The 18932-nt window shown below is 37.7% G+C and overlaps 1 pseudogene; it reads right to left on the reverse strand.

Moving 5' to 3' along the window:
• Positions 1-2043: 2043 nt before the first annotated feature.
• The window catches only part of LOC107796175 (protein SRG1-like), a 48421-nt pseudogene continuing 31532 nt past the window's right edge, over positions 2044-18932 (reverse strand).

The following is an 18932-nucleotide window of genomic DNA, read 5'->3' on the forward strand; positions in this document are numbered from 1 at the left end:
CAAAGTTTTGGAGATATGGCCAACCGACCAAATATCTTTCCATATACTATTTTGTGCTTGCTTGAGTCACTACTTACATCAGCGAGCCCATTTTTTCCCTAAAAATGGGATGCATATTTTCAGCTGTAGACACACCAACAAAGAGATAAAAGAGAGAGAGCAATGTATTCCATAGACTATAAGAAAATAGTCTGTGAAGAAAAATAGAGTGTGAGAGATATTGTAGTGAGGTGAAAAAAGCAAAAGAGTATTTTTTTTCTTTTGAGGGTGTAGTGGTCTTAGGAGTATTTGTACTCGTTACTACACAGTGTAAAATTCTCGCTATAGTGATATCAGTTGCTCTTCTTGACCGCGATTTTTTTCCTTATTTAGAAGGATTTCCACGTAAAATCTTGGTGTCATTATTGCTGCATTTTTACTCTTGTTGATTTAACCATAACTTAGTGTTTCGCGTTTATCACTAATACCGTAAATATTATTTTTTACGGGGCTTATTCCCAACACAAACAGTGGAACTCCAAATTACAATAGCAAGAGTAACTTGTAAGAATATCCCACACGATATAGGTAAGGTAATAACCAACTAGAGCATCAAATGCTACCTTGGATTCGTAATTTCTTTATTCTCTCGTCCCTACCTTTCTGAAATCAAGTTATGATTTTCCTTCAAGTTTTCGTTCAAAAAAGTCCTTAATATATTTTTTCACAGGAACTCTTCGGAAAATTGCAGGCTTATTTGGTCTAACAAGGCTGTGTGCAGGTCCCAAGTTGGAGTTATAGGATGTCTCAACAGATAGCGCCTCACTTCGTTTGAATTTACAATTGCTCTGTGCTCAATGCTCCTATAAACACCATTGCTCACTATCTGCCAAGTCAAATAACACATTTACAAAAAATTATAACTTGCGCCGCAAAACTGTAATTGTCATTACGGTACCATCCTTTGAAAAATCAGTTACTCAAGAAGGAAATTCTGATTTACCTCCATCATGTCGCCAATATTCACAATCAACGCATTTGGAAGGGGTATTAATTATTATTATGGGCATCCAGATTCAGTCTTTTCGGACTTGGAGACCTTCAGTTTCATTCCATGCTTTTTTTCTTCATCAATATCCTAATTCCAATGCCATTTATTCATATATTTTTTTTGGTCGAAATGGAGGTCACATACGTGATCCAAAGTGAAAAAAGAAGAACAATTTATAGTTTTCAAATATTTCCGAGGAATTGTCCGCAGCCACGTGCTATCTTCACAATTAGGGCTTTCGCATTTCACACATGTGTATATAAGTATATTATATACATATAATATATTTTATATACTTTTTGGCTAGCGAATGTAATTAGTTTTAACTGACCGGCCAATTTTATATTTTGGCAAAAAAATACATAGACGGAAAATGATAAAAGGAATAGGATAGGAAGAAAACTATAAATTCAAGGTGGAAATGTCTAATAGGATATAAGGTGGAGATGTCTAATAGGATGCAAGGTGGAGTTAAATAGAAAAAACAGTAAATGAAACAATAGGTTTATAAAATAATAAGTAAAGGCGTAACAAGAAAGAGAGATAATATAACGATTTCACCATACTATATCGATTGTCACATAAAATTGATTTTTTCATTATTACCTAACAATGGATTTACAAATACAGTACAATAAAAAATAAATACAATTAAAACAACCATTATTTTTTAAAATACTAGTTCGACAATATAGAAATATACAATACAATACAATACAGTATAATCAGAGGCGGAACTGGGATTTTAACCTTATGTTCTGGATTTAGTATACAACTTTAAAGTGTTAGTTAATGGGTTCTAAATTTAATATCTCTACATATTTGATGAATTTTAAACACCAAATACATTGTTTGAGCAAAAGCTACTTGATTCAGCAGAACCCGTAATTCGGCTTGTGCTTCCGCCCCTAAGTATAATATAGTTTAATACAATACAATACAATACAAGGGGTAACAACCATCAAAACAAGCTGGAAGTGTAATTTATTAAAAAGTTCATGTGCTATTGATAAGCTAATAAACCAAGTAGAATATCAAATGCGACCTAGGATTCGTCATCCTTCGTCTCTAACCTCATGCAATCAATGAACAATTTTCCATCAAGTTTTCGTGCAAAAAATTCCTGCAAAAATTTATCCACACGAACACTTCGGAATTTTGTAGGATTATGTGGTCCAATGAGGCTGTGTGCAGGACCTAACTCAGAGTCGAGGTTAAAGATATTGAATGTTGCAAGAGTTAGTCTCTCTTTGTTTGAGTTTACAACTGCTCTGTGCTCAATGCTCCTATAAACACCATTGCTCACTATCTGCCAAATCAATTTACACATTTACCTTAATTAAACACTTTCAAGAAAATTTAGAAGTTTGAATATCTCAAGTAAGACTTAACGTATAACAAGGAAGCCCTTATTTACCTCCATCAAAGCATTTGAGAGGGGTTTTATAGGAACCCAAATACCGTCTTTTCGAACTTGGAGACCTTCAGTATCATTAAGCTGGAGAAGGATGGTGAGGGCATCAGAATCAGAATGAGGACTTAAGTCAATGGTTTTGTCTGGCTCGGGGCAAGGAGGATAATAATCCATCTGTGAACAGATCTTTCATTTCCTTTTCATCCATCTTTAAAGCCTTTGCCAATTGATATAGGATACTTATTGTTAGGCTCTTGATTTCTTGGCAGTGTGCTTTCATGGTGTCCCTAAAGTATCCAGTCATATCATACAAACATTAAATGAGGAACAGAGTCATTTTTTTAGTCTTTCTTAATTCTTGGAGTTTTTAAAAGTTATTTTTTATACTGCAATATTTTAATATTCAAATATATATTTAGATTCAGATATCTTAATCTTAATATAAATAAATGAGTGTAGACTATTTAGATGGACTCAAGTACATTAACTAGTAAAATGGTCCACGGATAGCGGCTAGCTGTTTATAAAATTTTATTTCCAAAAGATCTTAAATGGTTAGTGCAGAAGCAAAATACAACTGGCAAAATAGTATGTATACCTTGTGTAATTCTTTCATGTTGTATTTTTCTTTTGGTTTCGTAATCTCTTGTAACTCTCTTTTGTTTTGTAACTTAGAATTTTGTGCGACTTATTAGAGAGAGAGAGAAAGAGAGAGAAGTACCTACGTGAGAGAGGGAACTTTGGGAATAAGTGAGGTTTTCTCAAATGGGTTGGGAGAGTGGTCATGTAAAACATATCTGCCCAGTCTAACTTTTGCTCTTCAGAAAAAACAAAGTTTTGTCCATATCCTTCAACATCCCTTTCTACTTGCTCAAACTTCTTCTTCTCTTCCAATGGTAGATTGAAAAATGCTCGGATTTCTGACTTCACTTCCTCCACCAATGATGGACTCACCCCATGATTCACCAACTGAAACAATTATTAAAAAGATTGTTAAATTTTATTGTAAAATAAATATATTCTTTGGGTGGTGGTTGTTGATGACTAATAAGTCATCACTAACAAGGGTGGACATGCAGTTGAAGTTACGAATTTGGCAGAATTTAATAGATTTAGCTCAAATCTTTTATTTATATAAATAAATCTACTTAATATGTATAAATAATTTATCCAGATAACCAAACAAGATTATGATGTTGGTTTCTGGTATCTTCTTACTTGCTGTATTTGTAAATAATAATTTTGGAGAAAAGAACGTTAGCGTATAAACGTAAATATAAATGAAACAGTAATTAATTCGAGCCCATTAAATTCACAGTGTTTCCTTAAGGAATTTAATCCCCTCCTAGTACCCAAGGTTATGGATTATTTCCTCCCAGGATAGAACGAAATACAAACTGGTGTAGCGGTACTTCAAACCCCAGTGTTTCAGCGAACACAAAGTTCGGCAGCAAATCACACTTACGGTTGCTTTGTTTGTAGTTTAAAACAATGCACAACAAAGGAGGAGAACTCAAAGTCGAATGGAAATTCTGAGAGGAAGGAATGCAATTTATAGCCGATGTTGAGTTCTTACTGAAGAGGATATCAACGATAGCCAAACTCTCAAATTCGTTTCTGCCAGTGCCTTCTCCTAACAGCTCTTATTCCGTTTTTCAGTTTTGTGTTTGTGTTCTGTGTCTTTGCTCTTGTGAGCACGTGATTTTTTCCCTATATGTATTACTCTCATAAGTTCAAACAAAATAATTTTTTTTATTGTTTGCAATTTTGTGGAATTTTGTGGCATTTTCTGTCAATTGTTTGCATTTATTTGTGCATGTTTACTTTATTTAATTAATGAAAAATACCAAAAAAATAAATATGTTGGATTTGCATTAAAGATTTAATTCTACATTTTAGGATTAATCAACAAATTAGTTGTTTTATAAAAAAGGGAAAATCGTAAAAATAGTTTATTTTTGCATTTTTAATTTTAATTGTTGAACTTTGGTAGTTTTCCTTTTATTTGGTTTTTAATTAATTGTGTTAATTGTTAATTAGAGTTAATTAATTTAATGTGATAGCATAATGTGATTAGGAATTAATTTAGGTTTACTTTTCTTAGTTTTAAATTAAAAGAAATTAGAAAAAAATGAAAAAAGAGAAACAAAGAGTGTAAAGACAGATTTGGGTCGAATTTAAGTAGATTACCCAGGCCCAAGTCATTCTCCCCCATGTCCATCCAAATTGGCCCAGACCCGCTCCCAATTACCCGGTCCACCCCCTTACAATCCAAACGACCCCGTTTTGTGTTGAGCAGATCTCAACCGTTAACTTTCCTTGATCCAACGGTCGCGAAGTGGGGGGGGGGGGTCGATAGTATTTATATGTCCGAACCTCTAACCCCCCTCCCAATCGTCTTTCTCACACCCCCCTCTCTTCAAAGACTAGAACCCTAATCCGCCGCCACCATTCCCCCACCGCCTTAGGGTATTGGCGCCTTCTCCAATCCCTCCCAAAATTACACCCTATAACCACCTCACTCCCCTCATCTCAAATCCCCATTCAGTTTCTTTCAAATAGCTCCAAAACCTTCTGAATCTTAAATCTAGGGTTCGAGTTCTAGAGGTCAAAGTCAGGGTCATCCATGCAAGGTCATCCCTCTAGTTCCCCCAAGTGTTCCAAACCTGGTTCGTCTCAGAATGATGTTCTTCGTGTGTTCTTGACAAAGAACAGACGATTTATACCATTTCGAGACTAAATCAGAATTGCCCGGTGTTTTCAAGTTTAAATCGGTAAGTTTGTTCTTTTTTTCTTCGCTTTTTGTTTGTCTTTCTGCCCCGCCTTTGCTTTTTCTTCTTGCTCTAGCATGCTTTGAGTGAAATCAATGTCGAGTTTAGTTTCCCCTTTAGGGATAGTTTGTTCCGTGTGTGTTTGCGTATTTGTTCCCATTTCTCCAGTTCTTCTTTTCAATCTTAGCCAATGTCCTTTGTTTTCTTCTTGATTTTAAGTTAATTTTTTTTCCTGATAAATAGTTTAGGATTAGATTGTTAATAAATTGGTAAATTAGTGTTACTTTCAATTTGGTATTTTAGCTTAAGGAAAAAATCATCATTTGTTAGTTTAGTTCTGAGTTTGAAATCACACAAATTTTTCCTTTGTTTGCTTATCTTTAATTTGATTGGGTTTTGAAAGTTTAGAGGCCCAAAGAAGAAGGGTTAGCCCAATTGGCAGGCCAGGGTTTGGGTCCTGGGTCAACTTGACCCGGGTTGGTTTTAGGGGTAAATAACAGGGTTGTTAAGGGTAATTTAGGAAATTGGGGTAAGGAATCTTTTGTACCTGCTTGGGAAGCTTCTAGGAAGCAGGGTTGGGGGCTATTTTGAAATTCTAATAATTAAGATAGGGGTATCTGAGCTAGAATGAGAATTGAAAAAGATTTTAGGTGCAAAATTGAACCATTAGGGCTGCCCAAAATGCCTGGCCTATAAAGGCACTCTACCTTGATATTCAAGGCAGACCTGAAAGGATTAGAGAAGGAAAATTCTGCAAAACTGAAACAACTGAAAACTTTGGGAAACACGCTGATTTCTCTGCATTCCTTTATGGGAAATTGTTCAAAATTCTGAGTGATTTGAAATTCTGACCCTCTTCATTAGTTTAAATCTTTTGAAAACTCTAATTCTGTACTTGGGTTAAAGATGGTTTGATTTTGGGGTTTCGAAAGTGGGGTTTGAGCTGGTTTTATGTGTAGTAATATCTAGTTTGCTGGTTCAATTCAAATTCCTTGGTTTTGGCCGATTTCAAACACTGTTTCATTGTTGTCCTGCTGTTTATTGCCTACTAATTTCTGCACTTCTCTTGTTTTCCCTTTCATTTCCAGGTATTTTTCAGCACTATGGATGTCACTTGAGTGTAATTTGAAGTGTGGATCTGGAAAAGTTGATGAAATTTGAGGCTATTTGTTATTGAGCTTCATTTCTCCTGCTTTCAATCATATGCATAACATGTAACACTTAGTTTTTTTCTAGAAAGATTTTGATTAGTATATCTATCAATGAATAGAATATAATTGAAATATGGAATATGTTAGTTTTTAAGTGTTGTTCTTTTATGTTTTTTCATCAAACTATGTAGTCAATATTGGACTTCTTTGCCTTGTTTGCTCATCTCTATCCTTGCCTCTTGAATCTGGTTTGTACTAGTGGATGAATTATAAGTTTATCTTCTTTGGTTTACACGAGCTAGAATCGAAATATTTCCAGTCAAGTTGTAGGTGTTGAATCTGTGCTAGTTCAGCTAAAATCAGTGGTTCGTTTGGTGTAGATTTCTGATTTTTAGCTTTGCCCAGTAAAGACTGAAATATGACCTCCTGTTAGTAGTATAGAGTAGTAGATGTCTTTCGTTTTCTGTCACCTTAAGGTTATGCACGTTGTTGGTTAAAGTTGTGATGGTATTAGATGCTGGATAACAAGAATGAGTTGATGCTTAGATTGTGTCTCTTGCATAAAAGTAAAGTGATGATAGATGTATTCTGGTGTTTGTTTAAAGGACAATCATTAATTGTTTTGATTTTCTTAAAGCAATATGATTGGTAAATTCGAATTCGAATGCATTGGCCTTGTGCATTGTGGGGAACTCGATACTGAGTCTTTCACTCAGAAATATTGAGGTTCTGAATTTGGGCTCATTCCTGGGTCCAAGCTTGACAACCTCCTTCGAATGAGACTTAGGTTACTTCCTTCTCGTAGGGCCAATTATTCTAGCCCAAGGCTCCTTTGCGTTATTTCTTAATCATCATGCCATTTGCTCGTCCTTTCTCACATTGGTCTGTTAGTTAAAGTTGGTCCATATTTTTAGTCCAAAAGTAGTGGTAATTTTTGCCCTTAGTCAATTAGATTTCACCAATTAAATCATGAGGTGCGCCATGCCAAACAAAATCTTGAAATGCATGGCATCTCGCTTAATTGATATTTTAATCCTTAGAAATTGAGGCGTGCCATTTAGTTGAATTCTTCATGGCCCTCGCACATTTTAAAGTGCATAGTTGCTTTAGGCGTGCTATTTGAATAATTTACCTTCCTAAACTCGAGTGCACATTTATGTGACCCAAATCCAAATCTCAACAATGTTAGATAAAATGTGTTGCGGACTGCGGGTGCATTTATGTGACGTGGTTCACAACGCATTTTATGTGATGTTGAATCTTCCTAAAAATATTAAATAAAAGCAGTTTCAAAGTTAAAATTGTACCCTAGGCTAAAACATGTATTAAAATCAGATAATAGGTCAATTATAACAGTTGAGTGACCGTGCTAGAACCACGGAATCCGGGAATGCCTAACACCTTCTCCCGGGTTGAATGAATTCCTTACCCGGATTTCTGTGTTCGCGGACTGTAATATTGTGTCAATCCTTTTCCTCGATTCGAGATTTGAACCGGTGACTTGGGACACCATAAATTATCCCAAGTGGCGACTCTGAATTTTAAATAAAGTAATCCAGTTTCGATTGTCACTTAAATTGGAAAAATTCCCTTATACACTCTTTTTCGGGGGGTGTAGTGAAAAAGGAGGTGTGACAGCTCCGGCGACTCTGCTGGGGATCGAACCCAGAATCTCTGGTTCAGGGTTCAAGAATTCGAGCTTAGATGAATTATGGTATTTGGCTTTATTTATTATCTGATTTTATTACATGTTGGATCTAATGTGCTAAATGTTGCTTTTTACCGCTTTGATATTATCTGAACTGTATATATAAACTGCTACGAAACCCCTCTATTCTCTCTCCCGAGGAGTGCACACTGGTCGTGACTTCTTTCTGTTAGTGTCATGTCCCAAATAGAATGAGGTTCGGACAAGTTGCAAAGCCAAATGATCTTTTGGTTACTGGTACGCAGCCCCCCTCCCCTGGTTCGAGTTGTCCGCTCGGGTAAGCCTGGTCTAGAACAATACACCCAGGTTTTAAACCTAGAATAACTCAGCCTCATGCTGGATCCCTAGTAGGAACGCTTATCTGCGTCATGTGCATTTGACTTTGGAGACTCAACACAGGGGTTGGGTCTGTCTAAGACAGGTGTACCCGAAATGAAAAGACCATCATGATGCATCCTACTTGCTGCTTGTGCATTCATTTGCTTCGGGTTGCATGTTGACCGGCTTATAGGGAAAAGGTTGAGAGAAGGAAAGTCAATGTGAGGGCTAAGAGAGATAATTGCTTGTTTTTGAAAAATCGATGTGCCAAAATATACTGAAACTCTTTCGGAATTTTGAAAAAAAAACTTTTGTTTTTTTTTGAAAAAAAAAAAAGAAAAAGGTTGGTTTTCGTTTTAAATTGCCCGAACTACGCCAGTTTGATTCCCACCGGATGTGGGATATGTAGGCAACCCCCATCGGGTCCAACTTCCTTTTTACAAAAATAGCCCAAAAGGCATCAAAATTTTCTTACTTTGTTGGAAATAAGTAAGGTGAAGTCATTCTTGTCGAAAATAGCCGAATGTCCCCAAAAGGATGCCAAAAGGCTATTTTTGCAAGAACATCCACCTTTGGCCTCTTTTTTGACATTTTGGCCGGTTAGCAAGCACAACCTTAAAATCTTCTCCCCGAAAGTGCTGAAAGGCCGTATTTGCAAATCCGGGTTTTATTTTGAAATGAAAATTTGAAAAGAAAAGAGAGAAAAATAGTGTTAACTTTGTTTTTGAGTCAAATGAGTCTTGATTTTGCTTAATCACCCTAATAAATATGCAGAATGAGCACGAGTCAAAGTTTGCCAGTAACAATCATGAACAAGATCCCTTTGGAGTTGCATATGTGGTGGGAGGATCTTGGTAAATCAGAGCAAGATAAGGTCAATCTACATTTGGGAGGCCTCGCCGGGTTGTTGAAGATAAGGCCTAGAGGAGACATCATAAAGGCGTTGGTTACGTTTTGGGACCCAACTCACAACGTCTTGCATTTCTCGGATTTTGAACTCACACCCACCTTAGATAGAAGAGATAGCATGTTATATGGGAAGTACTGAAGGTCTGAGGCATAAGTATCTGATCGCTCCAAGTGCCGTTAACTCTCACAAATTCATGGATTTGTTAAAAATAAGCAAGGGAGTCCTGTACTCCGAGTTGGAGGTTGGTTTTTCCACTCTACGTTTTATATACCAGAGGTACGGACATATAAGAGGGTTCAAAAACCCAGAAAGTGGGGTTTGTAGCAAAGGGAACCGAGCGAAATGGGATGAGCATAGACGTTTCGCTTTTATGGTAGCTTTCTTAGGCCTCGTGGTGTTTCCCCGAAAAGATAGGAATATCGATCTGTGGGTGGCTGAAGTCGTCAAAGTCTTGATTACCAATGCCAAGAGCACCCTTGCCCCTATGATAGTATCTGAGATATACCGAGCTCTCACATCTTATAAACCTGGGGCAGATTTCTTCGAGGGATGCAATTTGCTACTACAAATATGGATGATCGAACACCTGTGTCACCGCCCTTAGTATATGAGTTATAGGTCCGCAGAGAAAAGTTGCATTGAAGAGTTCGACACAAGGATTTCAGGATTCAAGTTACCAGAGGGGTTTGGAGATTCGGTATCCCGCCTTCGCTCCATCACTGCGGGGCAAATAGAATGGACACTGGGTTGGCTTCCTGTTGAAGAAATTGTGTATATGCCCGCCATCGGTCCTTACTTCCTCCTAATGGGTCTTCGAGGCATTCAACCTTATGCTCCATACTGGGTGATGAGACAGTTGGGAAGGTGTCAGGTGATGCACCCAGATGAAGATCTTAGTATTTATGCGGTCGAGGTTAGCTCTGACGGCCAATTTCATGAAGAAACAGTTCGTTCTATTTGGAACGAGTGCCAATATTTGACAGCTAATACTTGAGTGCGTGACCTATCTAGAGGCGAGGTCTCACCCGCCTATCTTTCCTGGTATAGAAAGAAGAACGCCACAAGGGTTGAACCTGAAAGACCAGCCAAAAAGCCTCACATTCAGGAATTCGTTGAGGCGTCGCAAGAACAGTGGGCTTGGTTGGCCAAGGAGAATGAGTACAGGGCCACCATAGGAAAACTGGAAAATCAAGTCAGGGATCTCCAAATCGAGAATGGTTTGCAAGCCGCGGCAGATGAAGGTGAAAAGAAAAACTAGCCAAAGAAAATGAGGCCCTTCGAGCCCAGATTCGAGAAATGAAAACAACAACTGAAAATTCTGCCAGAAGTGCAAAGGATGAGAAACTTATAAAAAACCTTAGGCAGAAGGTGGATGAGTATGGTTTTGATTTGAACAAAGCAGAGGGTGAACTAGTCAGGGCTTGAACAAAATTGGCTAAGAATGCGGAAGAACGACCGCGCTTGGTTAAACAGTTAAAAGAGAAATATGACAATGAGATTGTGGGGTTGAAGAAAAGGGTTACCATCTTTGAGAACAAAATGATCAAACAAGCAAAAGACTTTAAGGCAGAAAGGGAACACTGTTACACAGCGATGGCACAGTTAGAAAGAGATTTGCAACAACTTCAAGAACAGAATCATGTAGCCGAACAAACTTTGGAAGCCAGGGCCCAGCAGATTGGGCGTTTGTTGCAAGAAAAGGGTGTCATAAGAGATAGAATCAGAAGGATCGCCGACTACATCGCGATGAAATGTAGTAGTTGTGAGGATATGACTAGATCCATGTTCTTCGCCACCGCGATGACCTTTGTTCGCCAGATAATGGAAGATCTCTACCACCTCCAAGGGGATTTAGCGCGTAGGCCCGTGGCGAGACCGAATGATGTCCCGCGGGCCCGAGGAGCAGTTGAAACGTTGATGTATTCGTGATTTTCATTGAAGTCTGTTAGTCTGTTTTCGAGTCTGTATTTTTATTTTTCTGTTTGAGTCTGTATTTTCAGCTTTTCATCAAAGTCTGTTAGTGTCTTTTTGAGTCTGTTAGATTTTTGAGTCGTTGTAATCAAAGCATTTGCTTTTTATGAAAATTTGGAAAATCCCAAAATATTTTATTTTTACATTTATTTCTCAGAACTACGCTTGGTCTGATTCATGCGGGGTCATGATACATAGGCAATCTCTGTAGGATTCGACCATAACCAAAAGAAAGAAAAAAAGAGTGATAAAAAAGATGAGGAGAAGAAAAAGAGAGGAAAAATAAGAGCGAAAAGAAAAGGAAGAGAGAAAATAAGAAACCGTGAGAAGGAAACAATGACAAAACAAGAGAGGGAAATGAGAGAATAAAACAAAGGGAAATCAAGCAAAGGAAGGCAAGAATGAAAAAGAGAAGAAAAAAAATCAAAAAGAAAAGAAAAAAAGAGAGAGAAAAGAGAAGTTGCAAATGGAAATAAGGAAAAGCAGGGATGACGCAAGCAACTAATCAAATGCATAATAGAAACGGTTAACTGCTTAGGTGCATTCACTCCTCAAATGTGTGGTTGCCTATCTGTTAAAACCCTAATTCTATGGCACGTGATTTTTGCCTCGCATGAATTACTCCAACAGAATCTCCAAAATTAGGAATTTTCTTTTATTATTTTGTTTTTAGGAATTAATTGCTCAATTTTCGTGTTTGTTTATATTTTGTGTGCATAATTAATTTTATTTAAATCATGAAAAATAACAAAAATTATCACGCACTGCATTTAGGATTTAATTTTATATTTTTCAGATTAATTAGTAAATTAGTTTGTTTTATAAGATATGAAAATCACAAAAATAGTTCATTTTGCATTTTAACTCTTTAATTTTGAATTTTACAGTTTTTCTTTAAATTTAGAATTTAATTAATTATTGTAAATATTATGATGAGTGATTAATCTAATTGGGTAGGTTAATTTGGTTTTAAAAATTAATTTAGGTTTTATTTTAATTTGAAAAGAAAAAGGATTTGAAATTGAAAAAGAAAAATAAAATAATTTGAATAAGAAGTCTTTTTGGGCCATTTTTATTTAAAATTTCCCAGGCCCAAACGATTATGCCTCATTACCTGTCCAGAACCGGCCCAAACCCGCGTCTCAACCCGATCTGGTCACCCCTTCATCCGAAACGACTTCGTTTATTACCCTTTGATCACAGCTGTTGGATCTCCTTAATCCAACGGTCCGGAACTGGGGAGTCAATAATATATATATGTCCAAACGTTACCCAACCCCCAGGCTTCGTCTCCCCCAACCCCTTCTCTTAGAGACCAGACCTGAACCCTAGTAGCCGCCCTTGAAATCCCACCGCTACTGGTGGCGGTGCCACCACCAACCACCCTGAAATTAACACCTCATGATCTCCTCCACCTCCACATCCCAAATCCCCAAACAACTCCTTTCAAATCCTTCTAGAACTCCTTGAATTTCAGATCAAAGATCGAAACCCTAGCGCTGCCCTTGTTCTCTCCGGTGGCGGCGCCACCTCTGTTCAACCCCAAACTAACATCGGATAACCTCCGGGGCTCCCTCACTCCAAATCCCCATGTGTTTTTCTTCGAATCACTCTATCTTTCGTCGAATCTTGAATCGAAGTTTGACGTTTTAAAAGCCCAAAATCAGAATTTCTTGAATCTGTGGCATGCATGACCTTAGGCTCCCGAATTTTCGAGTTTTCAAGGGTTAATTTGACATAAAGCAGTGTTGGTCATTTGTTCTTAGCAAAGAACAAGTGATTAACACTGGTTGTGTTAAATCGAGATATCCAGTATTGGTTTCAAGTTTAGTTGGTAAGTTTTCGTTATTTTTCTGTCCACTTTTGTTATTTCACCTCTTATTCCTCTTCTTTTCTTCTACTTTTCTTTAAATAGACTAAAAATTAGTCAAGGTTTGAACCTAGATTTTCCCTTCTCGATTGATTCATGCTCGTATTTGTTCCATTTGCTTTCTCAGTTTTCCTTTCAATTTTTGAATGTTGTTTTCTGATTTTTGTTTAGATTATTCACTCGCCATGATTATGTGTTATTTATGACATTTAAGTTTTCTGATTTTTCTAGTCGTATAATTAGTTTAATCAGATGTTTTTATTTCTAACTCATTGTTTAGTTTAAAAGGAAATCAGTCATTTAGTTTAGATTTTGGTTTTGAAATCATTTAATTGGTTTCTTCTGCTTCTCATGAATTACCAAATGGATTTCTGATTGGTTTTGGGCCTTGGGGTCATTTCTGACCCATTTTAAAGAAAGCCCGTTCGTCGTGGTTTGAGTCTTGGGTTAGACTTGACCCATGTGGTATGTTGAAGTAATTGGAAGGAGTTTAAAGGGTAGTTTAGGATTTTAGTTAAGGGGAATCTTGTTGAAACTGCCTGAGAAGCTTCCTAGAAGCTGCATGATATACTTACTTGACCAACAAGTCAGTAAATGAAGGACTAAGCAGCAAAAAGGAAAATTAAAAAAGGACTAAAATGAAAAAACTGAACCCTTAAGGTTGCCCTAGTAACTTGCCTATAAAGGCATAGTTACTTGGGGTTCCATGGAGATTTTTTTTAGATTGGGAAGAGAGGAAAAATTTCAGAAAACAAAGACGGCTAGAATTTCAGTAAATAACTACTGTTTCATTGCAATCTTTCCGTGATTTTCCAAGCATTCCATTTCTGAAAAGATTTGCTGGTTGATCTGGTGTTAAAAATGGAGTGAAATTGTTTGTTTAAAGTTTGGTTTTCGAAGTTGCTTTGGTTTTGGTTTGAGTGAGGCTGTTTCTATTGCTTCCATACTCCTTTCGGTTTAAGCTGATTCTGCTATACTGCTGCTGCCTGTTGATATCTCATTCTTTTGTGGCTTTGTTTGTTAAACATCAGGTACACACTCTTGAAACTCACAATGTGATGTTCAAATTGGAGACTTGGAAATGGAAAATGGAATTCTTGATGTTTGAATATTAGACTGTTAGTTTCTAGTTAGTTTTATTTCTGTTTCTCTGTATTTTGCTCTTCTTTAGTGATATATGTTCAGTTGAGGGTTTTGATCTGATTCTGTTGAAATAATAATGGTTCTGAACATGCTAGACACCATGTTAGAGTGTGTAAAGTGATTCAGTATTTAGATCATACTTTTCATTATGTAAATTAAGTGACAAGAGATTGTGTCAAATGCTATTTTGCTGGGTTAGTATTCCTTTTCTTCATGAAGTAGTTCTGGACACGAGCTTTTAGTAATATTTGAAGCATTTTGTGTGTGTGGGTCACAGGGTAGTGATGATATCTGGTAATATCTGTTGTTTGTCAACTGTTGTCGTTTTGCACTAGCCTGGGTTCGATATTGAGACTGAGGTTCTCATGCTTTATTATTCAGATGTGTTGATATCTTTAAGCTTTGAAGATGTGAATTCTTTTGCTGGGAAAAGTTGTTTGTCGTTAGTGCTTGGGCCCCTTTTTTAGGCCCAATTATTCTTATATCTGTCCATCAAACATTCCCTGCATAAACATGCTTGGCTAGTAGGTGTTGGGACTGGCGATATAATTTCAATTAGGCAAGTTGTGGTAATTAGTTAAGGTTTGGGAATAATTGTTAGTTTAATCTTACTTTGCTTTAATCTAAATTAATTAACGATGGCGGGTGATTTGAACAACAAATGTTTAGTAGCAAGAATGGTTTATTTGTGATATTCAGTTACTAATTGTGTGATTTCTTAAAAAGCTCAAATTGTAAATTGGGAAGCAAATGACTGCCGTTCTACTGTGAGGGGATTCGAAATGGAATCGGTTTATTTCTCCAAATTTGGGCTTCCAATGAGCCCAATGTGATTCTGGCATATGAAAATATTAAATCAGAGTGGCCTTGCACGCTGCAGGCTGTTGGGCTTCATGCTCAATCCAGACGTCCCCTCAATCTTCAGTCCTTCCTTCTTGTTTAAACAACATTCTTGGTTAGTTTAAGTGATAGTAAAAGCCTAGTTCCATTAATGTTAAGATAATCAAACTTCTCTGACTAAGGGAGGTGAGCCATATTAGATAACACAAATAGCTTTTGGCCCTCCGAAATTTAGTTTGAATTCTCTTTTAAAAATCGAAATGGAGGTGCGCCGCACCAAATAAAATCTCAAATGCGTGGCCCTCATTTAACTATTTCTTTAAAATCCTTAGAATTCGAGGCGTGCCATTTAGCAAATTTCTATGGCCCTCGCAAAGTTAAAAATGCATAGTTGCTTTAGGCGCGTTATTTTAATAACATTACCGTCCTAAACTCGGGTGTGCATTTCATGTGACCCAAATCCAAATCTCAAAAATGTTGAATAAGTTGTTTTTCGGATTGCGGGTGCATTTCATGTGGCGTGATCCAAAGACATGTTTTAAATGATGTTAAATCTTCTTTAAAATAATTAAAAGCAGTTAATAATTTCTAAAAATTGTACCATAGGTTAAAACATGTACTAAAATCAGATAATAAGCCAATTATGATAGTTTAAGCGACCGTGCTAGAACCACAGAATCCGGGGGTGCCTAACACCTTCCCTCGGATTAACAGAATTCCTTATTCAGAATTTCTGGTTTGCAGACTTCAAAAGGAAAGTCGAAATCTTCCTCGATTTGGGATTTAAAATAAACCGGTGACTTGGGACACTAGAAAATAAACCATCCCAAGTGGCGACTCTGAACAAAAATGAATAATTAATCTCATTTCGAATAATGTCACTTAAATTGAAAAAACTCCCTTGTACTACCTTCAGGTAGTGTAAAAGGAGGTGTGACGGCTCTGGTGACTCCCTGGGGATCGAACCCAGAATCTCTGGTTCAGTGTTCAAGAATTCAAGCTTAGAATAGCTGTTATGATTGGCTTTATCTATTATCTGATTTTCCTACATGTTTGAGCCTAACGTGCTAATTGCTTTTACCGCTTTAATATTTTGTGAACTGTATATAAACTGCTACGAAACCATTTCTTCTCTCTGAGTCTTCTAAATCATGGAGAAGGGTGCACTTCGTGTGGCTTCTCTTCTTTCTAGAGTCTTTTCCCATTTTAGAATAAGGTTCGGATAAGTTGCTAAGCCGGTGAAGCTTCTGTATTCCCGGTACGCTGCCCCCCTCAGCTCGAGTTGTCCGCTCGGGTAAGCCAGGTCTAGAACAATAAACCCAAGTTCTAAACCTAGTATAACAAAGCCTCATACCGGATCCCTAGTAGGAACGTTTGTTTGCATCACGTGCATTTGACCTTGGAGACTCAATACAGGGGTTGGGTCTGTCTAGGACAGGTGTACCCGAAATGAAAAGACCATCCTGATGCATCTTACTTGCTACTTGTGCATTTATTTACTTCGGATTTGCATGTTGACCGTCTTATGAATAATAGGAGAAAAGTTAGGAAAAAGAAACTCAATTACTTGTTTTGAGAAATCAGTGTCCAAAAAATACTAAAACTCTGCCACAATTTTGAAAAAAAAAGAGAAAAAGAAAAGAAAGTTTTATCTTTAGAATTAGTTGGTTTATTTTCGTCCGATCTCCCCGAACTACGCCAGTTTGATTTTTACCGGATGTGGGATATGTAGGCAACCCTCACCGGGTCCAATTTCCCTTTTTGCAAAAATAGCCCAAAAACAACAAAATTTTATTTTTTGTCACAATAAGCAGGGTGATGCTGTTCTTGCTTAAAATAAGTCGAATGTCCTCAAAAAAGGGCGCCGGAAGGCTGTTTTTGCAAGAATAGCCCCTTTTATTCATTTTTGTACGGTTAGCAGGTACAACCTTAAAATCTTCTTCTCCGAAGTGTTGAAAGGCCGTATCTGCAAAATTGGGTTTCATTTTCAAAGTAAAATTTTTTTAAAAAAATGGTATCACTTTTGGGTCAAAATGAGTTACTAAAACACCTTAATAAATGTGCAGGATGAGCGCAAATGAAATTGAACCCTTCACAGTCCTTAAAGAGATCCCCTTACAGTTCCACATGTGGTGGAATGATCTAGGAAAGGGCAGTAGAGAAAGAGTGGTAAGAGTTCTGGGAGGCCTCGTCGGACTATTGAACACCAAGCCAAGGTTGGACATAATTGAAGCTTTAATACCTTTTTGGGACCCGACTTGCAATGTGTTCCGCTTCTCTGACTTTGAGCTCACACCTACATTGGAGGAAGTTGCAGGTTATGCGGGCCTTAATGGAAACTTTAGAAGTCGATATCCATTGGCACCAAGACCGGTATCCCCCCACAGATTTTTGGATTTGCTGAGTATTAGTCGGGATATTCGGGATGGAAACTTATCTGAAGGGTATTGCACGCTCCAGTTCTTGTATCATCGATATGGTAACCCCCGGGGTTTTGAAGAGCTGAACACTGGTCTAACCCATGCTGGAAATAAAGACAAATGGGAGGCAAGGCGGGGTTTAGCTTTTATGGTAGCCTTCTTGGGTGTTGTAGTTTGTCCGCGAAAAGATGGTAATATAGAGATAGGTCTCGTGGGAATGATCGATGTTGCAATCAAGAAATCCAAAAGAACTGTGGTTCCTCTAATCTTATCTGAAATCTACCGAGCCTTAACTATCTGTCGGGAAGGAGGAAAGTTCTTCCAAGGTTGCAATCTGTTACTACAATTATGGATGCAAGAACATCTCTGTCACCGGGTTGGGTATATGAATTACGGTTTGACCGGTCTAAGCTGCATTGAAGAATTTGAAAGCCCAGTGGAAGGTATTGAATTCCCCGAGGGTACTGAAGCTTGGATTGCACATTTGAGATCCTTGACTGAAGTTAAAATTAAGTGGGTATTCGGATGGCTTCCTGCCACCGAAGTAGTGTACATGTCAGCTGAAGTGTGTTATCTCCTCTTGATGGGCATCCGGAGCATCCAGCCTTATGATCTACGCAGGGTTTTGTGCCAATTAGGAAGATTTCAAACCGTCCCCAATGATGAAGATTTGAGTAAACATGTCATTGAATTGGGCCCAAAAGCCGCATTTCCAGAAGGGAAAATTCGCCAAGTGTGGAATGAATGTAGATTTCTTGAACTTAAGACCATGGTGTGAAATCTAGCTAGAGGTGAAGTGAACCCTAAGTACATTGTCTGGTTCAGCAAAAGATTCCAGATTCCTTAAAGGCCCGCAAAAGACCCCATATCCAACAGTTCACCAATGGGGCACAGGTGCAATGGGACTGGTTGACCAAAGAAAACGAGTACAGGGCCAAAATAAGCCAGTTGGAAAGGCGAGTCATGGAGCTTCAGTTTGAAAATGGTGTTCAAGCCGCCACATACGAGGGAGAAAAAAATTTGACTCAGGAAAATGAGGCCCTCAAAGCTCAGATCCGGAAGATGAAAATAGCTGCTAGAAACTCGGAAAGAAGTCGGGCTGATGAAAGACTTATAAGCGGTCTGAAAAAGAAAGTCCTTGAGTGTCAAGAAGACTTGGAAAAGTCTGAATCCAGTCTAGCGAAAATCTGGGCACAATGGACAAAGAAGGGAGAAGAGCGGGCACGGGTTGTGCAACAAATGAAGAGGAACTATGAAGGGACCATCACTAGCCTAAGAAGAAAGGTAACCACTCTCAAGAATGAGGCAGCCAAACAGGCTAAAGATTTCAAAGCTAATAGGGAATACTGTTATGATTTGATGGCTCAAATGGAGGAAGGAACGCAA

This window comes from Nicotiana tabacum, chromosome 3, assembly GCF_000715075.1.
Source record: "Nicotiana tabacum cultivar K326 chromosome 3, ASM71507v2, whole genome shotgun sequence".
Lineage (NCBI taxonomy): Eukaryota > Viridiplantae > Streptophyta > Magnoliopsida > Solanales > Solanaceae > Nicotiana > Nicotiana tabacum.